Below are 18,299 nucleotides of genomic sequence, written 5' to 3'. Positions count from 1 at the left end.
CACTGCACCCTTCGTCTGCTGTGTATGTAGAATGCCTCGTACCAAAGCACTCGCTTCTGCTGCCTTGCTGTGACATCAGAATGCTGTTCTGAAGTTGTTAGAAAAGATCAGACGCTCCTTTCCCAAGCAGAACAGAAACATTTGCCCAGCCTGCCCTTCCCCCCCACCTGAAAAAGAAAAAAAAATGTTTGCCCTTGGTCAAAAACCATTTGGTGAGGCAGAGATGTGACTGGAAATGGAAGCAAGGTCTCAAGACTGACAGCCCAAAGGTACTGTCCCAGGGGCTCACTGTATCACCAAAATGAGGACAACGCGTCGATCTAAATGTCACTACACTGAGCTTCGGAACTGCCTCTTGTCAGCTACAAATGAGACAACTCTGACCCGCCATGCCTGGAAAAATAAAACCCTAGCGTATCACAGGACTGTGAATTTCCCCCACCAAAATGAGCCTCCAAAAACTTCAAATTAATATCTTAGTTAGTATATGAGTAATGAGTTTAATGGTTAGATTTCCCTACTGGTATGTCTGTTCCCACTCCCTCCCCCTGGCCCTCTCCATCCCTGAAATTGTTCTTCAGGAGTGTCTGTCTGTGTGTGTACGCATTCATGTGTGCATGCATGTGTGTAGACTGAAGACAGGATCTGAGAACCACATCCTGTGGCTTCCTCACCTCACCCTCTGTCGCTCCACAGCGAGGCTACTTTCCGCTTACTGTGTCTGAGGTGCACACAAACTCCCACACAAATTCATTTTCACAACGCCTCCTAGCATGTAGCTGCCCCAGAGTGCTAGAAGTATGGCATGCATTCCTAGCTGTCACGAACCAGATGTGAGATGGATGGACTATTTCTCACATCAGAGCCCCTCCATCCCCGGGTCTGTGTCTAATGACTCTGAGGCACTATCTGTGGTGAAGATGTTAACAGAAGTAGAGAAAGGTGAGCCCAAGTCTGAGGCTGAAGTGCACCTGTTTCAACATCACGTGGCCAATTTCTCCCAGAGAAAATGGTCTTCCCTTAGAACACCACTGAGCTCCACACTCTGCACCTTAGAAAATGGTGTTCTTGGTTCTTAGACCATTGGTCAGACATGTTCTTCCACAAAATGATCTTCAGGGAGAAATGCACCTGCACCTGCACCATTCTGATATCCTCACAGTGAACAGCACAGACTCGAGGACACAGAGATGGTATTTCCTCAAGCTGTAGCTCTCCATAGCCAGCCACAAGTGACTCAGCCGACAAAAGCCCAGCAAACCTAGAGTGAGAGATGCTGCGTTCCCTGGAAGTCAGAGTCTCCCTGGCTGTGGCCAGGCCTTTTACTCCTAGTCACTTGGGAGCACCACTAAAGACCAGATGCCTAACGATCTGGCGTGTGACTTTCTGTGGCAGGGGGACCACTGTTAAGCTGTGCTCCTGGGGTTTGGGTACAGGCTCCCTGGGCACCTGCATCACAGTGAGACCCCAAGGCACAGTAATACGTAGCGCTGTCTTCAAGCCTCACTGGAGCGATCACCAGGTGGAAGGTTCTTTCAGCCTTGCTGTGCTTCACAGAAAATCGACCTTGAACAAAATCTGCATCATGGGACCTGGTGTTATCCCTATAAAGGATGAACTGGAAGGACCCGTCTGGCCTTTTGCGATACCAAAATAAATCAGGATTTGGAGAATTCCCATCAAAAGTGCAGAGCAACGTTACTTTGCTGCCACTCACCACTGCCTGGTCAAGGGAGCTCTGGGCCAACGTGATACACAACACATTCTTATCTGTGGAAAGGAAATGAGACAATAGTAGCGTCTGCATCCCAGACACTGACCAGCTCAGAGGAACTCAACAGAGGGTAGGAATGGACGTCGCAGGCAGAAAATGACTGAACCCTAAGCATGTAGAAAAAGAGAGCAAGCTTCCAAAGGTCAGAGAGAGGGAAGCAGGGTGCAGAGTGAGAGAAATAAGCCTCTTACAGGCAAACAAAAGGCTAAGGGTCATAGCAAGAATCATCCTTTCAGTCGATGCAGAGACACAACGTGGAGGAGGGCTGCTGGGGTCTCTTTAACCATCATATGGCTTTATACAGGGAAGAGATAGGAGGGAAAGGAGGGGAGGCAGGCAGCCCCTCACATGATTGTCATGTGACTGGATTAACTGAAACTGTGGGGTAAATGCCTCTACCAAGGAACTGTTGTGGTTTACAGAAATGCTGGTCTTCAAACCATCTACAACTGATACTTCTGACAATGAAAATGAATGACTTTTTAAGAAGTAAAGGTGGGGGGAGGGAGAGAGGGAGGGAAAGAGGGAGGCTGGGAAAGAGGGATTAGGGAAGGAAACTGTGATTCCCACAATAGTAGGCTTTGGCTATCTAATGTATAAAGTAACTTAATCTCCATGCTTCTGTTCTCTGATCATAGACTAGAACCAGTTTATGGATGACACTTCAAGTAGCCCTGTCTCAGGGCACCTGACATTGTGTACTCACTTTGTAGAACTCGATAAATGGAATGAATGAATGAATGAATGAATGAATGAATGAATGAATTGCATTCAATATGAAAAATAAATTAACAAGTCCCTCTGCTAATGGAACAGGCGGATGGAAAGGTGGTGAAAAAAGACCCTAGAACTCCTTGCTTTTGAAGCTTGAGGTGGGATTTGCTGATCCTGTCAGTGTGCACTACTTTGCACTACAGGGATTTCTGTCTCTTGGAACTCTCTACAGCCTACCCTTGGCTATAGCTATAAAGTTACTGCCCCAAGGAGAGCTTGCTGTCAGGTAAACTGCAATGAGTGAGCTACAAACTTGCTGGGGTACTGTTATGAGACGCCTCATAGGCCTGGGGTGGCTGGAACCCCTGAGCCATCTCCTCTCACCTACTTGCCCCAACAATATGGCTCTCTATGTGAGTCACGATGCTGTATTTAGGAATCAGAAACACTAACGCACTACAGTCCCCACGAGTATCTGCGAAAGGTTCCTTTTCTCCCTTTTCCCTACACCTGCTTCATCAGTAAGCCCTGTCCATACCTCTAAGCATGAGTTTGTGTACGTCTCCATCCCAGCCACCTCCTCAAGCAAACATCTCCATCCTTACAGGGACCACTGCAGTTAGCCCTAACTGGTCGGTTTTGCTCAGGACCCTCCATTCTCTAGGTGTTTAGAATGCTAACTGCTCCTCTTGTCTGAGTCTCCAAGACCCTGCAAAGTTCTTCCTCTTGCCTCTTACCCAGTCTTAGGAGCACTGCTTGCTCTCTCAGTCTGCCTCTGCTGTAACAGCCTTTCTTGCCATCCATCCGTCTCGCTGTTCTAGCTATCAAAATTCTGACCTCGTTCTTCAGTGACCTCAGCTCAGCTCAGTGTCCCTGGCCGCTCTGATTAGTTACTTACTCATTGCTACCCTTGAATACATCTCTGTTGAAAATTTCCCTCAGCCTGATGCCAGATTTATATAATAATAATAATAATAATAATAATAATAATAATAATAATAAACAATTAAAATAGATGTTAGTAAAAGAATGCCGCTTCACTAAAGAGTTCACCAATGGGACTCAGTGATAGGGTGTTTGCCTAGCATACATGAGGCTGTGGGCTCCATCTCCAGGGGAAAAAGGAAAAATAAAAGGGAGAGGAAAAAAGGAGAAGGAAGAGTGACAAATAAAAATACAAGAGAGCAGTCAATGGTTACCTCAAATGAGTGGTAGCTAAAGTTTTCCTAATGTCTGGAACACGCCATATTTGGGGCATCATTGTGCATTTCTTAAAAAAGAAATATTCATTGTTTATTTGGAATTCAACTTTCACTTGAATTCCTGAATCGTATCTGGCAATCATGGGCATGCAGAGTTCACAAAACAAATACCACCTGGGCCAGCAACCCAATGTGAGCTTCCATAATGATGATGCCCTGGATGTTGGAGAGGAAAATTCAGAGCAGCGGGGCTGCCCACCTTCTCAGAGGCTACCACTTGGAAGAATCCTTGCACACACCCAGCTCCTGCTGACAGAAGTCATTTTCAGAGCTTCCAGGTCCCCAGCCCACCCCTGAACAAAACCATTTTCTTGATGAATGGCTGGCTACTCCTCTTCCTATTGCCCAACTTCAGGGACATCTGACCACACACAAGAACACAGACATGGACCTCACAGGCCATCACACGGGACACATGCAGCCAGGTCACATTGATGCTGAGTGCTATGCCAGGGGTGTAAGTGACATCTCTCAGCTCCGGTGTCCTAGTTTTTCCTGAAAGGCGTTCTTCAGAAAGGGCACTTCTGAGGAGGTCACACAGAAAGCCGGCTAAGCTTCTGCAGACCGTCTGCCAGGTCTATACCACCTCCAGCACCTACTTCTCAAACAGAAGATTAATACAGCCCTGAGGGCATTGTTCTCAGAACTATTCAGAGAGAAGATATTAATTAAATATGAAAACATGGCTGCTAAATCTAGCTAAAGATTTGTCCTATCAATCAACAGTTTAAAAAAAAAATCTAAAGACAATAACATTTCACATTTTCAAAGATGTGTGTGGTGTGTATGTGTGTGTGTATGTGTGCTTGAACATACTCAAATGTGTTGTTCACAAACCACACCTTTTTCACGTTTCTTTAAAGATGTGTGTGTGTGTGTGTGTGTGTTTCAACATACTATCATGTGTTGTTCACAAACCACAACATACATGTGAGGCCAGAGAGCAGCTTGCAGGATTCTATTGGCTCCTTCTACTTGTAGATCTGGGGATAGAACCCTAGCCATCAGGCTTGGTAGCAGGGGCCTTGACATGCTGAGTTATCTCACTAGCCCAAAACTTCTTATCTTTATGCTGTCAGTGATGTGAACACATGGTCATAGAGCACTGTGCTCCCCTGAGATTTAAGCCAGCTATGTTCTTCCAAAACCCAAATAATCTGGCGAACATGGAAACCAGTTTTTATGCCCACTGTTCTTAGGCCTTCTAAAGGTTGCAACTTTTATATGAAAGAGTGAGCCCAAAGCTCTGTCGAGATCTTGTAGCCCACTGCTGACTTAATGCCCTCAAGAGCTCTAACCATCTCCCTAGTGCATTGCTATCTGCAGCCTGAGCAGCTCTCAGGGCGCTGGAAGTCGTCAGGCACCATGAGCAACCTAAAAACCAGGACTGACTTTCATTAGCTTTAAACCACCACTCGAGAGGGGTAAACAAACCTCCTTCATCCTTCGGCCTGAGTCTTGATAACCGCTGTTACTAAAATAGAAAGAATGCAAGACCCAGAAGACAGAGAGAAGGGCTGCAAAAATGCTATCTTCTGGCTGTGACATGGCCATTGTAATCAGGAAGTGAACAGCTACAGTTGCCTGCACTGGGCCTGCCCAAGCCTGGACCTAGTCATGATGTTTAAGGAGGGAGCTCCTAGGATCCTACCTCTACTGAACTATTGGATAATGGATCTGGGGAGGGTTGTCTTCATATGTGTACCCAGCAGTCATCCTACCAGACTCCATTGAATAGCTGCATACCCATAGTCACACAGATGGCCCTGGCTCTACTCAGTGGAACAGCAAACTAAACACAAAGTTATAAGCATAGGAAAGGGACCCATAAGGCAGAAGGGGGATGGCTGGAGGAGGAGAAAGACAGAGAATGCAAGGTAGAGGAAATCAGAATGCATTATAGACATGTATGAAACTGTCAAAGAACAAGTGTAGTCAATAAAACAGGGGAGAGATTTTCTTCCTTCCAGAGTCCTTTGAGCCGGGTGACTTTGTTTTTTGACCTTGCAGCGCCCCCTGCTGCTCTAACTAGCCCATCTCCATAAACAAGTCATACTGGAGCTCAAAAGCAAAAAAATAGGTCAAAGTAGGAAAACACTCTCTTTCACAGCTGCTCTCAAAGCTGCTTTCTATCCCCATCCCCTGTCATCCCTGAGACTGACACCTGCTTCTGTATTGGTCCTGTGGGCCCATTCTTCAACAGTCACCAAAAGAAAACAGACTTCAAGGTAGTACTCTAAGAGACTCAGAGAAGTGAATGTTCTGCCTACAAAATGCTTAATGCCACAGTCAAGAAGAGTTGAATTTTATCTTGGATGGATACAGGATACTAGCTATATTGTGGAATACTCAAATATATGTCTAAAAGAGAAGTCTCAGACGCATCTGAAATGTGTGGCTTGAGCCAAGTGTCCAGAAAAGAGTTTTGACCTCCATGTCTTCCTGTGGCACCTTCCATTTCAAGATGCCTGGGGACAAGCTGTCTGAGTGGATACCAAGAAGTACACCAAGGAAAGACAAGGACCAGCACATCTCTGGACAGAGACAATGCAAAGGCTCCTGCTTTGAGGGAACACCTTGCAGACTTGGGCAAGAATAAGGATGAAGAATTCTACCATGATGTTTTCCTAGTGCCACCTTCTATAAAGCTCTTTTAAAACACTCTGAGGGCTAGGGGACATTCTACTATGTCACTGATGCTTCCTCTAGAGCAGCCTGTGGGAAGAATAGCCCTGGTCCAACCAAGTCAGCGATTCCTTAGAATGGGACTGAAACTGACTCCCGCAGGTCAGAATTCTCAGCCATCTGTGGGATCTGTCCCACAGTTGTTCTTCTGATCAGCAAGACCCATCGGGTTACATCTCAGTTATCAAGAGCTGACGATTGGTAATGGCTCCCTGGAGCACACTGGTAAGAAGCATTCTTGGGTTTCATCTATTCTTAGATGGAAAGAGAGCTCTTCTATTCACACTCTGGGGGGGCTGAGAGGAGAAGGCAGGACCACACTATCATGTATTTATCTTCTATGTATGAGACGTCCTTCCCTCTAATAAGTCCTGCAGAGAGACTAATCAGAGCCAACTCTCTGTTGGATCATCATTTTGGTAAAGGGCGAATTTTTCCATCTCTGTCTTTTCCTTGGCTTCCCTGGGTATCCCATGGGCCATTTCCCTTGCTGTCAACTGTTATTGCCTAAGGCATTGGAAATAAACGAAGGACTTTTATTTCTCATTTGCCATGTCCTTCTTCACGGTGCCATATCCACTATTTAAGAGGGAGAATCATTCCCTGGGCCAACCAATAACTACTGTAGGGAGAGATAACCCAGGAAAAGTCCTGCTCTCTTATGGCATGTGTAGGGAGAAGCAGAAGGCAGAATACTGTATTAAGACCCAAAAGTCCTAAATTCTTAGTCCTAGCTATGATTCAAACCAACCTACAGGACCTTGAGTAAATTTGTCTTTACCTTTGCAGTGAGCAATTTGCACTTAGCGATCCCTTTCAGGTCCTCCAGAGTCCCACTGTATAGAACAATGGTGCTGACCCAAGACTTAAGAGTTTGTATCACCGAGCACATGTTCCTTGAATTCTCCCACTGCCCAGCAAGAGGAGAAAGGAAAGCGTGTCTCTCTATTGGAGATAACAGAATGATGTCTTGGTTTAATGTGTGCAACTCATCAGAGCCTGGAGGTCCACGTCCAGATGCCAACTTGAAATCCAGTTATTACTGCATCTGGAGAGAGAGGAGTGCTGGAAACAGCCTTTGGCAAAGCCATCAATTCGGAAGCAAAAAAAAAAAGCTGCCTGGTGTGATAAGATTTTTGAAACCTTATTTATCATCTTTGTCCTAAAATGAACTCTTCTCCCCCCTACTTCTCCTCCAAAAGAAGAAAGAAAGGCAGTCCCTTCTCGGGGTATCTCTTTCTAGTGAGGAAAGAGCAAAGTCAATGCCTTTGAACCTCGCTGACAGGGCGGGTTTTTGTAAAGGTGTTCACTCCTGTGGGTACCGAATTGATAGGAAATTGGCATTTTTTGGAGCCATGACTGGAAGATTCATGAAACTCAGCAAGTAATGTCTGACAGAAATATTTTTTTTTTGAAAATTGTTGGAGAGAGATGGAAGTGTTCCTTAAGGAATCGTAACAAAATATGGATATTTAACATAATTCAACTTAAAAAATACTAACAACCTACATCTTTCTCACGGATCATCCACACCGATTTCTAAGAAGCCATTGTCAATGTCCCAAGAGACAAAGGTTTTGGATGAACAGTCGTGGACTTCATCATGAGCCCAGGACATAGTTTAGCAGTAGCCCTGAGTGATGTGGCTTCAGAAAGAAAAAATGTGCATCATACGGGTAACCTTCAATACCAGGTAATTAACAGTGTTCTTTCTGACTGGCTCTGGCATGTGTTTACTGACTTTGTAGGTAGAGTTATGTCCCCAGTTGCATGTTTTCCTAAGCTGAAGTCCACAGAGCGTCTGAAAAATGGTATTTCTGACGGTGAGCACCGAGTACCCAAGGAAGTGTGTCTTCATGTAGTGGAAAGGAAAGCTTGACCTCCCTCTGTCCTTTATGACCCTCAGGGCTTTCCTTCTCTGTTCTGGGTCAGTGGGGAGGCACCAAGCATTGCCTTCTTATCATCTATAGAACAAAATGGGCAAGAAACCGCCTAGTGGGGTTTCCGGAAATAGACCCTCCAATCCTTGTAAAACCAGAAACAAAATCTGGAGCATCCTGAAGTGCTTGGCTTGTCCCACTCGTGGCCTGCATCTTGGCCTGCATTAGGAAAGAGAGATAGTCTCAAATGACATTCAAGATGCTGCCTTCCACTCCTGATTAATCTCACACTGGCCTGGAGTGTGTGAGGCAAGTGTCCCTGCCCCACTCTAAGGATCGGGACCCAGCACTCCGTAAGCAGCACGAAGGAACTCTACTTTAGAAGGGAACTTAGTCGCTCTTCCACCCACTGAGCCTCGCTCCGAGGAGCCTTGGCAGACCTCAGTGGGAGCACCCGGGCCTGGAGCCCTGGAGCACCGCGGCACAGTGAAATGCCCTCTCCAGTGGGAGGAAGCTGGGAGGTCAGTTTAGAGTCTGGGATGCAAGGACAAACAGCGGATTCTACTAAAAAGAGGAGATAAAACTACGTTTGCAACCCGAGGGCATGAAACTTAGGAAGAACGGTGTTTAAACCAAAGGTGTCGGTTTGTTGGCTGGGTTTGAATTATCTGGATTCCTTTTAGAAAATATACCTCTCCCTGAGGATTTGGTTCCAAAATTCCGACTTCAGACTTCTAAGAAGATCAAACACACGGGCAGATGGTAGGTTGGAAAACACCATTTCCCAGTATGCTAAGTAGAGACCTAGTTTTCCTTTTCCTTTTTTTTTTTTTTTTTAAACTTTGTGTTTGATTTTGTTTAGGAGATGAGGAGAATTAGATGAGCCGGGGGTAAAAAAGGCACAGCATTTTTTTTTGAATAAATTAAACCCAGGAACGCAAACGAAAAACTCAACAGCTTAGAAAGTCCTTAATGATCTCCTAATGCTTTAATTTTGCAAATAAGGACAGTGAAACTCAGAGATGTAGAGAAGTTAGTCGCTCAAAGTCACACACAGATGAGACCAATACCAAGGTCCAGGGCAAAGCCAAGATGACCTGCCCAGAGCCAATGCAGGGAAACAGAGCAAGCCTCCTCACGGCCGCTACTTGTGAACATTTACACAAGCGCTAGCCAAAATAAAATGTCAGGTTCCAAAAAGAGTTAAGACCCCTGTGTGCTGGTCAGGGGTGGGAGAGGCTATGGAAACATGGAGAATAACTGACCCAGGGCACCAACTGAACTTGCTAACAGAAGAAAGGAGCAGCTGTCTGCAGGAGCAAGAAAGGCAAAAGCCTATGTGCATCACTAGCCTTGCCTTCAGATACTGACCAGAACTATCAAACACTGCCATTGACCCTGCAAAGCTGACTTGTTTCCCAGTGGAACTTAAGTCAGGTGAGAGCGCATGATGCAATGGCTTTGGACCATGGATGACATACATAGAATTAGCTTACAAAGCCTTCCAGCATCTAAAAATCGAATCTCTGGACTCTGTCTCCATCCCAGTACCCCAGAATACCTGAAAGAATGGTATCACTTATTCCTATTCTGAAACTCGCACAGTGGAGGAAACTCGTAGTCCTTGGGAGCTCTGCAAAGCTGTGCTCATTAAGTTGATGCCACAGGTTTTTGCAAAGCCCTTCAGCACAGTGCCCAGCAGGGCACTGGGTCTAAGCTGTCATTTGGGAAGGGAACGAAGCTCACAGTGAGTCTAGGTAAGTGTGAGACGAGCTAACTGTCTTTCTAAATGTGATTTGAGGGGTTTTTTTCTACGATAGAACTGATGGACATGTGGCTCCTTGCCCCATGTCTGCCAAAATTCAAGTCCAGTCAGGCTAAAAGAAAGTACCTGGAGTGGATAAAGCTTTGTCCAAATTCCCACAGAATCACTTAAACCATCCTCCTACCCCATAAAACTGTCTGGCAACTCTTCCTTGTTTTTAATGCAGTTCTGCTTTCCAAGTAAAGAGATGGGTTTATAATTCTACAGTCTTACATGGATTTCCAAACTTTTAGGTCTTTATTTTTAAAGAAGAGAACGTGCAATGCACCTGACTTGGAGGAAAATAATAACGGGAGTTTGTTGACCACTTGCTCTGTGCTTTCTACCACACTGCAAGTTCAAGACCAGCCTGGTCTAGATTGTTAGCTCCAGGCTAGCCAGCACTATATAGGGAGACCCAGTCACAGAAAGAAAAAATGAATCCTAAAAGAATAAAATTAAATTTAAAAAAAGAAGAAGAAAGGAAGGAAGGAAGGAAAGAAGGAAGGAAGGAAAGACAGACTCAAAACTTAGTTTATTACATTCAAATACTGAAATAAGTGCTTACTAGTGAAACGGTTGTGTCTGGGGGAAAGCCACTGGCACTTTGTTCTCTGTGGTAATAAAAGCCAGTGCTACAGAAGTGTATCTCACAGACAGCCCAGGATTGACCAAACAGACCACTGCCATCAGTCATAAATATCTAATCCCTATAGCAGCATTGACAAGCTGTCACCATTCTCCCATTTTACAAATGGGGAAACTGAGATTAAAGCACTTGCCCATCTAATAAGCTCTTGGGTAAAAGCATAGTCATATATTTTCTATTATTTCGTTCAGGAATAGCCGTATAATTGCACAATTGCACAGCACCGTGATTTGACCTTTGTCCTTCCCTGGGAGACTTGCTGGGGCTCTGGCTTCTAGCAGTTAGCAGAGGAGTCTAGATAGTATTTGTAAGGCCACGTGTGGGTGTGTGAATCAAGGAGGATCTCAGAAGCTCATCTTTGGGGAAGGGACAAAACTGACAGTGAGCTTATGTAAGTTGTTATCCTAGTTTCTTTCTTTTACTCTTTTATTAATCTAATTCATTAAGTTCTAACTTCTAATATTGCAAGTTTCACCCTGGAACCCTAATATGCAAATTTTCTAGTCTGTCTTACCACCTAAGTCCACACCACAGCAGTCTCATTAACTGATTCCAATCCAAACAATGACTGGAATATTACTGCAACACACAGGGCACTGCCAGTGACCCCACATGCTATTTACCTGTGAGGCATGGTAAGACTCATACGGGACCAGTATACCAGGAGTCAGGCTATACACGTGATATATATATATATATATATATATATATATATATATATATATATATATCACAATTGGTGGGCTTTTCCATGGAACTAAAAGAAAATCAACTGACTCTTTGTGCTTCTGTTTTTCCTTCTTATAAAATGGTAGAGAGTAAAGAGGAATTTAGACATGGATGGAGGGGATGGATGCTAACCTGTTCCCAGAAAAGTGACCATAACCTCAAGGAAAGGGAAGGCTTAAGTTAATAGTCCAAAAATCCCACCACTGCTCCTCATTGTACAATGCTGGCTTCATCTGGGAGGATTCTAGACCAACAAGCAAATGTCAAAGCTTAGAGGAAGTTTGGACAACTGAGTTTTTGTAGAGTCATATGTCATTGTGTGACTACGGAACCAATAACAAGCTGACATTTGGGAAAGGAACGACTCTGAGCGTTATACCAGGTACGTTTGGATGGCAGCTACTTGTTTTTAAACATAAGCCATCACCTTCAAATGAGGAACAACTGAGTTGTCCACTCATTAGCGTCTTCCACTGTGTTTCTATCTGGTCACGATGGCACTGTGGGCAGCCCCCAATAAGAGAGCCTTTAAGACTGTTGTCAACGCTTTCGGGCACTTGGAAATGTTAAGTCTGTTTCTGTTAATGGGATTGTGTCTGACTAATAGCTGCTGAAGTGAAGTTTTAATATTCGGGGGCAAAATGCATCTAGAATGGAGGGAGAGGTAGGAGAATAAAGGCTGGACCCAAGGTCATGATGGTCGGAGCATGGGCGACCTGACCCAAGAGGAGACAGCGAGGTGCATGCTGGTCACTGAATGATCACCTTGCTCTAACATTCTTGACTGTCCAAGGCTTCCATGTGGGCACAATTAGGAAATGAGCTATCTGGACTCTGTAACGAGAACTCTTGGAACAGAGCTAGCTAGGTAAAGTTCTGTAAGATCCTTTGGTGACTGACAGTGATGAAAAGCTGATATTTAGGGTAGTGGTAACATTCAAAGCAAATTTCAAATGAGTCAAAAGGACCATGAGCTTCTAAAACTATTCCCCCCCCCCCATGACGCTCGGTGCCGTGTTCTAACTGGGTCCTCCCGGAATGTTTGCACCCTTGCCTGGACTGAGTTCTGGCATCAGAGGAGACCCTTTTGTTGCTCTTTCGCTCTTTGTGTATTCTTGGTGACAAACTGGTCACTGAGCTTGCAAGTGTAAAAAGGATTCTTAGGCCACGCGTGTTAACGACCTCCTCGTCGTCCCACAAGGCCCAGAAGGAGGTTTTGCACGCACCCTCACCATTCACAGAACAAACCTAATTTCGATTAACTTCAGTGTCACTGAAATTTCGCTTTGTGAGACAATTTCCATTTTCTACATGAATGGAAACCCGTCCCTAACAATGATTTGGGGTTAACACTGCCTCACAATTCCAGAATACTAGCTACCCAACTGGGCCTCTCAAAGTAAATCCATTTGCATGGCTGAATTCTTATCTACATTAGAAAGGCCAGAATCAGAAGGTCCCCATAAGCAGTCTGCTGCCTTCATTTGACTTTCCCAAAGTTCCTCATGCTTAAAACAGTATAAACAGAAAGCTATTTCCAATAAGGCTATTGGCCTAGGTCTCCAGGGCCTCAAGGTGTAGGCATCTCAGCTGCTACATTTCCAGACTGGTTTGGCTATTTAGAGTTCTCCAAACACTAGAAATGTAATGAGAATAAAAAATTATATATATATATATATACATATATATATGTGTATATATGTATATATATATACATATATATGTGTATATATGTATATATATACACACACACACACCTCTATTTTATTTATAATTCTCATACTTCTCAAGGAACTGTTTTAAATTCTTTCTCAATAGTGTTACAGTCTCCTTTCTCTTGGTCCCTTTAACTTTATGAGGTGTGTGAAGATGAAATATCCATTGAGGTTCAAAAAACATTCCTGATATCTACCTTAATCTTTCCCTGCCAGAGGGGTTCAAAAAAAAAAAAGATAGGAAACTGACATTTGAGAAGTAGATTAAAGAGGAAATCCAAATTAATCCCGAGGAATGATTCTCGGTAGATAGCTCCTTCGACAGAGCCTGTCAACACCACAAGCCTCCTTGCCCAGTTGTCTGGATGGCCTGAAACAGCCATAATGATGTTCATCCCAGACCTGTCTTGAGCAGAAATGTCCGTCTCTAGCCCCAAAAAGTCCTTGTGATTTGTTTTGCTTCGGGTAGTTTGTCATTCTGCACAGTGTTCTGGAAGTAATAGAAAAGTGCATTAGGGAGCTCCCGAAATGGAAATTTAGATTGTAAATATATGACCGCGATAAATAGACAGCAAGGAAAATGATGAAGCGATTAGAAACTTAGTACATTTCTCTAACCTAAAGGGGCGTTTCTATAAATAGTTTGAAGCTATCAAAGAGGGGCAGGAGGAGTGGGGGAGAGAGACGGGCAAACCGATTGTCTCCTAATCCCCTCATGTCGCACAACTAGAAACTGAGCGGAGAGCGATGCCTCGTCTTCTGTCAAGACTAGAGGGCATGTGTGAAGTGTCCTCTGGGGTTGACTTTGAGGAGAGCTCCCTGTTAGTGGTGATCCTGACAATGACCTGGCTGTGGGGTTTGGCAGGGAGGGGGATGAAGGACATTGAGAAATAAAATCCACCTAAGCACAGAGCGGCAAGAGGATTTCTGGGAACAGGCTTCTCCCTGGCTTCTCCGTGAACCTTTTAACCTTTCCTGTCTTAGAGCTGAGTACTGGGTCCCTGAAGTGGAGACCCGAGAGTTGGTCCAAAAACTTTAAGTAGGAAGCCGGCTTAACTTCACTGGGGAGACTTTTAAGTGTGAAGATTCTGTTAATCCAGCTGTTTTATGGAAAGCTCTGTAAGGGCTGGATGAAAGGGCGAGAGGAAAAAAGTTAAAGTCTATGAAAGGAAAGAAATAAAGACATTAAATGTCTGACAAAGAACCCAAAATGCCTGATATATGTCCACAACTGGCAATGGAGACATTGTGAGGGACAAAGGGGCAAGAGGAAGGGATGCAACCGTACCCCTGTCTGGTTTTTTGAGGCTCCTGTCGTTTTCCACAGCAGACCTGACTGCTGGGAACCTGCCGGGCTCCCCCAACAGAGAGGAAAGAGGCTTGTGGGACCAGAAACCGGGGAGTTGATTGTATGCAACTTCAATAAACAGCAGAGAAATAGTGACCCCAAAAGTACAATAAACTAGAAACTGCACGGATACCAAGCCGGAGAAAACAATTAGGAAGGGAGAGAGCGAAGTGGAGTAACGAAATGAAGAAGGCGGCTTAGTCATAAAAAGCGCAATTAAAAATTTTATTTAAGACTAGAGATATAGGTACAGATATATAGAGATCAAGTTTATATATCATCACCCTCCATTGGCCTCTCGAAGCCCAGGTCTTACCTGCTGCGCTTCTCCCAGGCTTGTTCTCAAAAAAATCTGCTAACTTGTAGTTTAGGGCGAAGATGAGAACAACAGGGCCCTGCTACAGGAACAGCCCTGGGTCCTGTTTTTGTAAAGCCTCCCCAGGCTGTGGGGACAGTGGAAGTACCAGCAACAAACTGACATTTGGGAAAGGAACTCTCTTAACTGTGAATCCAAGTAAGTATTGCGGGAACGGCACAGGGGGGCATTCGGGTAATTCTCATTCCAAGCATTGCCCCTCCAAAGCATCCCAGCTTAGCTTCTAAATCTGAGCGGATTTATTACAGAGAGGTGGACCCCAACGCCACTGTACAAAGACTAAATTGCCTCTAGCCAATGATAGCCCAATCATTCATCTTAAATGAGATCTTTGGTACAGGGAGGCAAATTGAATACAGGATCCAGAGGGATGAAGCTCAGGCCAGAAAGGATTTTCTAGAAAGAATGAAAGGAAATTGGCATGTTGTGACTATGCAAATTTAGTGAGTTGAAAATAATGTAGATACTAAAACTTCCCCCAAATGAGGAGGGACCCTGTAATTTCATTAACTAGTGATGGGAATTCTAAAGATTTTTTTTTTAACCTTCTCATTCTTTCTCTTAAAGGAACTGTTCTCAGTCCCTCCTAGAGCACTTGAGGTCTCTACAACAGAGACTGTTGGGATCACTGGGGAAGAGCACTTAACCCCTTTTATCTTCTTGCTAACAAAGTTAATGATTCAGTTTGCGATTGCATTCACCTGAGACTGGAGAGATCTGTCTTTCCTCTTAGCTGGGAGAGCCGAGCAGAGGCAGTCTCTGCTTCACATACAATGCTGCCCCTCCCTAGTTAGGATGTGTGCGTACTGAAACAGGTAAAATCGTTATAGAAAAGTCACCGTGGTTGCTATTGAGACACTTTTTTTTTAAAAAAAAAGATCTGTGTTGCCGGTGGATTTTGAGAATATACTTCAAGACTGACCTGTTCAAAAATCCAGCTAAAGTGAAAGTAGGAAAACTTTGAAGGGCACGAGTCTCCTTTCTGATATAAGTGGAGCGCCCTGGAGGCTGCATAAAAGCCAGATTCCTGGTTTCATTTATTCAGCACTGTCTTCTGTGATCCAGGGAAGAGCCACACTGGAGTGAGTGTGTTAAGAAACAGGCCCAGGCAAACCTCTTAAAAAGACCTGCTCCAGGAAAGGGACGCCAGGGAATGATTCAGGGTAAGATGTACTGTGGCAGGAGGCAACAGTGAAGTTCTCTGGCACACAGCTTACCACAGTCTGGGATGCACCCAGGCTGCAGAGAGCATACCACATGGTTGATGCACTGCCCAACAGGAGCAGAATCGGCCCATGTGGCTATCTGGCTATCTGGCTTATTTCTATATGACTATAGCGATAAGAAACAAACATGGCGCTGTCAAACTGCAAGCATTCCTGTGCTTATCAAAGCAGGATGCCTCGGTGGGCACACAAGACTGGGGACCAGGCAGTAGGTGTTAACTTTTGGGGTCTTGCAAGAAATACATTAGGGCAGAATTCTGTGCTGGGTTTTCAGAATGGAAAAGCCAAGACACCCTCTCAGCTCTTCATTGGCTTCTTTGGAGCCTGAGGGTTATAAAAAGCTTCCACACTTTATGATGTTGGTAAACCAGTCTAGTGATGCAAAGGAAACAGCTGTGAAAGCCAGGCAATCCTCCAGACACCCTGGACCGTCACTGCATGCAAGGTTCCTCCGTGCAGTGGGCTTTTTCTTTGCCGTGACTTCAAGGCAAGGCTGGGGTCTAAGAAGTTCTGTTTCCTTCTGTCTACAGACCACAGGCTGTTGCCGTAGCCGCTCTTGGATGCCCACACATCCGAGGGTTTCAGCTAAGAGCAATCATCCTACTTGACTTATGGTCTATAGGTTAATGGAGAGGGTTTCAGACAGTAAACAGATAGGAAGGGCTGCGCAAGTCCCTGACTGCTCTGCTCAAAGCAGATGCATACTTCTTAGCCTCTTCATGCACCCTCCTAATGGCAGGGAGCTTTAACTCTTGGCTAATAAAAAAAATTGCTAAAGGGGCAAATAGAGCAACTACCATAAATTTAGTTTTTAAAAACATTTAAGCTTAAAAGTCAAAGTGAATTAAAGGACCAAAGTATGCCGTGGAATAAAACCACGTGAATTTTGTTCTTTGCAAAGTTCCATGGCATCCAGCCACTAACAAAGCCCCCAGATTCCCATGGCTATGACTGTTAGCACTAGGAACTTCCTGTGTTCAAGGGATGAAGTTTACAGCTCTCTCAAGTAACTCTACAGGAATGTTTCTTTGGGACCCCTCTTACTGTCTCCACTGTAGTGCCAGGTCGCACCCCTCTGCTGAGATTTCAGGATCGCCAATCTTTCCTGGGTTGAGAGTCGTCCCAAAGCAGCTAATTATATTAACAGATAGCTCAGTGTAAGAATAGAGCTCAGAGGTGAGCTTTCCTGTGGGCTGTTGCTTCCGTTCTGTCAGTTCAAGACAGACAGAAAGCAACACTGTGTGGTGGGGGGTTCAGCTCAATATGTCCGCCATTTCCCTATCCTGTGCTGGGGCGAGAAGGGAGCTGAGGAGACAGTGCTTTCTCAAGGCTGGAGTCTAAACCTCCTCTAATTCTAGTCAGCCTCCAAATGGCGGAACACTCTCCTCCTGTCTCCTCGTAATCAATTCATTGTCATCAGAAACGTGTGACACCTCGAGGGGAGGGAAGGACATGCCTTGAAAACCAAATAGAGGAATCGTCCTGAAAATGATGTTGTAAAATGGAAATGAGACCTTTAGAAGAGAGACACTGAACACGGAAAAACCAGTAAGGCTCATTATGAAACCAGAGGACACAGAGGTGGGGGCGGGCCCTGGATGAAGCCCGTCAGTGTTTCTGAGCCAAATGTAGAAATGGTCTCCTGACCTTCAGAGAATTGTGTTCAGCTTCATAGGCCCAGGCCTTTCTCGGTGAGTGTACTTTCCCTAAAACTAAAAGGTAAAGGTGTCTGTGAGGCCCAGGGTTCCACCTAGTGTCGTCGTAGAGGTATCTGTGATCCTCTAGGTTGCACCTAGGGTTTTTGTAAAGGCCCCTGTCACAGTGCTAACACTGGAGCTGGCACTGGAAAGCTGACGTTTGGACAAGGGACCTTCCTTAGGGTCCATCCAAGTAAGTGAGAAAGGACACGGCGCCATGATGGGAATTCTGAGGTGGGATCCCTGGTACCAGGTTTAAGAGGACTGCACATTGTTTATGGGCCACACTTTGCTAAGTAAACTAATGTTGTTCAAGGTCCTCTGTCATCTGCAGTGCCGATAACTCTCTTCCCTTTGTTAGAATGAAGCTGATCTTGAGAAAGTTAGAATCTTTACCCCTCTCACAGCCTTCCCTGGAAGAGAGGCTCTAGCTTTTAGGG

At 44.9% G+C, this 18,299-nt stretch overlaps 1 protein-coding gene across 1 annotated transcript in view; it reads left to right on the top strand.

Moving 5' to 3' along the window:
• The window catches only part of LOC116913352 (M1-specific T cell receptor alpha chain-like), a 495,143-nt gene that overhangs the window by 417,332 nt on the left and 59,512 nt on the right, over window positions 1-18,299 (top strand). The window lies entirely within an intron of this gene.

This window comes from Rattus rattus, chromosome 12, assembly GCF_011064425.1.
Source record: "Rattus rattus isolate New Zealand chromosome 12, Rrattus_CSIRO_v1, whole genome shotgun sequence".
Classification (NCBI taxonomy): domain Eukaryota; kingdom Metazoa; phylum Chordata; class Mammalia; order Rodentia; family Muridae; genus Rattus; species Rattus rattus.
Note: the sequence above shows the minus strand (reverse complement) of the source record. Positions and strands in the feature narration are given on the sequence as shown.